This window comes from Jaculus jaculus, chromosome 14 (genome assembly GCF_020740685.1).
Source record: "Jaculus jaculus isolate mJacJac1 chromosome 14, mJacJac1.mat.Y.cur, whole genome shotgun sequence".
Taxonomy (NCBI): domain Eukaryota; kingdom Metazoa; phylum Chordata; class Mammalia; order Rodentia; family Dipodidae; genus Jaculus; species Jaculus jaculus.
The window spans coordinates 25,382,807-25,387,301 of NC_059115.1; the positions used below are offsets into that span (position 1 = coordinate 25,382,807).

Sequence of the window (4,495 nt, forward strand, 5' to 3'; positions counted from 1 at the left end):
GTGCAGGCCATGGGTTCCCCAGCACTTAGGCAGAATGAGATGCAATGGAGCTCTCTGGGAAGTCGTGCCAACATGAAGGAACGAGCAGAGAATTAAGGCAGATGGAGCACAGGACTGGAAGTGTACACCTTTTTTGGTAATAGCTGCTTGTCCACGGAGATGTGATGCAGATGGCTAGGTGATGTCCTGGAGAATATGTAGTCCACACAAGTGTTCAAAGCTACCTGCAGTCCTCATGAGGCAGGTGTGTATCTGACATCGAGGACAGAAGCAGCCTCATCTTCCTCCTCAGGAATCTTGATAGAACTATCCAGGGACTTGACAGGCTTCTGGTTACTGGGCCCGTTGGTTTCTTCCTTACCATGCTCAGCCTCCCATTCTTGTAAAACTTCATCTATGTTGAAGTGACGTCGATAATTTACAAAAAAGTTTTTCACTTGTACCACTGACTTGTTCCCAATCACATCTGAGATTGCTTGAAAATCTCGGCCATATTTCCTGATGGCTTGTACAGCGAGAAGTTGCTCTTCTGTGGTCCAACGTGCATTGCATTTCTGAATGACCTCTGGAAGTCGGTAAGGTTCTATTCCACCATCAAGCTTTTCTTTAAGAGCTCTGTTCATCTGCTTAGTATTCTGAATCTGTTGTTTGATGGAGACCAACTCCATGTCCAGCTGTCTCAGCACAGTGGTAGCAGCAGTGGCATTGGCAGAAACGGCCTCCACATCTTCTTGAGAAAGAAACATTCCTTTGGGAGGTTTCCTTTTTGCTCTATTTTTAGCTTGAGTACTATGTTTTTCTTTTTTGACCTGTGGAACTGTTTCAGTAGGGGGAACCTCCTTTTTGCTTTCCTTGTTTTGATCAATCTCAAGGTCAATAGGGTTACTTCCATTTGTTTCTTCCAGTTCATCCTCACTCTCTTCCCGCTCCCGTTTTTGTTTCCGAGCATGGCGATCCATCACACTAGTTTTAGTTCTCGTCTTCTTCCAAGAGTAATAAGATTTCACCAGACTTGCTATAGATTTTTTCCGGAAGCATTTGTTGGATTCTATGAAAAGTTTTCCCATGAAAACTAAAGGCTTGTTCAAATAAGACTTTATCTTCCACAGTCCACTCATCTGGGAAGGGGGTAAAGTTGGGCAAATCAGCCAGTGATTTTTCAATATTATGATTATGCCAAAGAGCATCCCAAGAGCCTGCTCCATGTTGTAGCCGTGCTTCTCTTTGGCAATGGCAATGTACTCATCCAGTTTTGCCTCTGACAAATTCTGATTAGGTGACCAGAACAACATACCAAGATTGTCTCCTTCTTGATTGCGCCTTGCCAGTTTGGCGGCGTTGAAGTCGGGCACCGCCGCCTGGTACTGAGGACCGACCCGCATGCCGCCACCACCTGCGGGGAATCAGAGCACAGCGGTCAGCGCGGGCGCGTGGGCCAGGGTGTCGGGCCTCATCTTATTTTTGTTGCTATTGAAAATGGGACAATGTCACTTATTTCTTTCTCTATATCTTTGTTATTTGCCTATAGAAAGGCTACTGATTTTTGTGCATTGATTTTGTATCCTGCTACTTTGCTGAATGAGTTTATCATCCCTAAGATTTTTGGGATGGAGGCTCTCAGGTCTCTTACATATAGAATCATGTCATCTACGAATTGCGCTAAGTTGACTTCTTGATTTATTTTAGAGAAGGTTCCATAGGCTGCTGAGAAGAATGGATTTGGGATGGAATGTTCTATAGATGTCCATTAGGTCTAAATGTTCTATGGTTTTGTTGAGCTCTCTCACTTCCCTGTTGAGTTTCTGTTTGAATGATCTATCTATTTCTGATAATGGTGTATTGAAGTCCCCCATGATGATGGTGTTGGTGGTTATTTCTGTTTTATTGTCAAGTAGGTTCTGTTTTATAAATTGTAGTGCACCTGTGTTTGGTGCATAAAGATTGATAACTGTGATATCCTCTTGATGGGTTGATCCCTTGATCAGTAGGAAGTGGCCTTCTTTGCCTTTTTTCATTATTTTTGGTTTGAAGTCTATTTTCTCCAATATTATTAGTGTGGCTACGCCTGCTTGTTTCTTATTCCCATTTGCTTGGATTATCATTTTCCACCCTTTCACTCTAAGGAGGTGTCTGTCTTTAGTGGTGAGGTGGGTTTCTTGAAGACAACAGATTGAGGGATCTAATTTTCTGATCCACCCTGTTAGCTTCTGTCTCTTGATGGATGAATTAAGGTCATTGATATTTAGGGTAATGACTCTGAGTTTTGATTTAATCCCTGCCATATTATTTTGGTTTATATGGTTTGGTGTTTTTATGGACTTTGAAGTTTTTTGTACCTTCTCTGAGTTTGGTTATTGTGACCTGCTTCCTGTAGGCATTTGAAGTTGATTATTTGATTCTTCTGTGTGGAGAATTTCCTGAAATACTCTCTGTAGGTTTGGTTTTGTGTTCATATAATTGTAAAGCTGACTTTTGTCATGGAAAGTTTTTCTTTCACCTTACATTATGAGTGATACTTTTGCTGGGTGAAGTAGTTTGGGTTAGAAGCCATAGGTTCTTAGAATTTCCAGAGTTCCATTCCAGGCCCTTCTGGCTTTCAGGGTTTCCATTAAGAAATCTGAAGTAATTTTGATGTGATTACCTTTAAAAGTGATGTGCTAACCTTTAATCCCAGCACTCAGGAGGCAGAGATAGGAGGATTTCCATGAGTTTGAGGCCACTCTGAGACTCCATAGTGAATTCCAGGTCAGCCTGGGCTAGAGTGAGACCCTACCTCAAAAAACAAAAAACAAAAAAAACAAAACAAAAAAAAAAAGTGATGTGTTATTTTTCCCTAGCTGCTTTTAGGATTTTCTCTTTGGTATCAATGTTTAGAGTCTTAATGACAATATGTCTTGGAGAGTTTCTCCTTTGGTCCAATCTGTTTGGAGTTCTGTTAGCTTCTTTTATCTTGATGGGCCTTTCTTTTGAGAGAGTGGGCAAGTTTTCTTTGATTAGTTTGTTAAATTAGTTCTCCATGCTTTTGTTCTGAATTTCTTCCCTTTCTAGTATTTCCATGATCTGAATGTTAGGATGCTTAAGGGTATCCTACAATTCCTTCATGTTCCATTCACAGAAATTTCTGAACTCATTGAAACTTTTGAACTCTTGAACCATTTCTACTGCTTTGCATTCCAGGTCTGATTTTCTACCCTCTACATGGCTGACTTTTCACATCATTTTCTGATTTTCTTGATGCTTCTTGGAATTCATGCTTGCATTTCTTTATGTCTTCATTTAGCATAGCCAGCTGGTTTTTAGGTTCTTTTTCTTCTCTTGCTCTCCTTCATATCCTTTAATTGTCTTTAGGCCCCTTCTATTTTCTATTAGGTCTTGTCTAGTGATGGCAGCATCCACACGAATATCAGTCCTTTGTTGCTTTTCTACACGTTCTACCAGGAGCTTGGTCAGGGTTGCATTGCTCATAACTTCATTTTGGGGTTCTGATCCTAATGTCTCTTCTATGTTTTGATTAGAGACATCCATTGTAGGACTGGGTGATCTTATTGGATTTATTTGCATTCTATTTTTTATGTTATTCCTTTTGCATTGTGGTTTGCCCATCACAGTGTGGGGGCATGGAGAATGGGGCTGTGATCGTGACGGGCAGGGGAAGTGGTGCATCTTTGTGGGAGCAGGAACGGGCATGGGGGCAGGGTGCAGCAGATCCAAAGTTATGCGGGCACAGGGTGGAGTGGAGAGGTTTTGACCCCTAATGCCTTGCCTCTCCTTCCCTGGGAGTTGTGGCGCAGATAGGCAGATGCCATCTTGACTGGAAGTCTCCAGGTTACTCTAAATTTTATATTCCAATGTGTTAACAATTTCATGAAGTTTTTGTAGTTACAGAACAAAAACAAGTTATAAACCAAGGCACTTTCAAATACATTGGTGGTAACATCCAGTAGTTGGGTTACAGAAAAGTGGGAAATGTTTGCTGTAGGCCTCAGATGCTGTCTGATGACATTCATTTGGGGGTGGGGGGAGTCTCCACAGTAGGCAGTTAGTTTCTTGACCAAGCAGGCAGGATGGTCTGCATTTAGGAGAATTCTTGTTTCTTACCTAGACCTGGTTTTCCACGATTTAAACATTGTGGTTGGTCAAGTTCAGCACATCCCTTCAACACTTGGTGTCAGGGCCAGCCTCTTCCTGAGACAGCCCCTAGCCCTAACCTCTGATTCACCTGAGATGGAAGGCGAGATGGGAGGCAGGGCCCACCACCATAATGTTATAAATATATTTGCAAGGGGAGGGCATGCTCTCTGAGCTTCCTGGCCACTTGGGAACTTTCAGCTGCTGGTAAGTTCCCCCTCTGCTTAGTCCAGGCCCAGCTGGCTTGAGCAGAAGGGAGGCTCCCCCAGCCCTTATTCTCCACATAGGCTGTTTACCCTCCTCCAGCAGGAGCTCTTTGATCTTTTTCTTTTTTGTTTCCTTTCCACAGTTTTTCTAGGCCCTCTAC

At 42.5% G+C, this 4,495-nt stretch overlaps 1 pseudogene; it reads right to left on the reverse strand.

Moving 5' to 3' along the window:
• Positions 1 to 233: 233 nt before the first annotated feature.
• LOC123454735 lies at positions 234 to 1,385 on the reverse strand (annotated as a pseudogene).
• Positions 1,386 to 4,495: the final 3,110 nt, after the last annotated feature.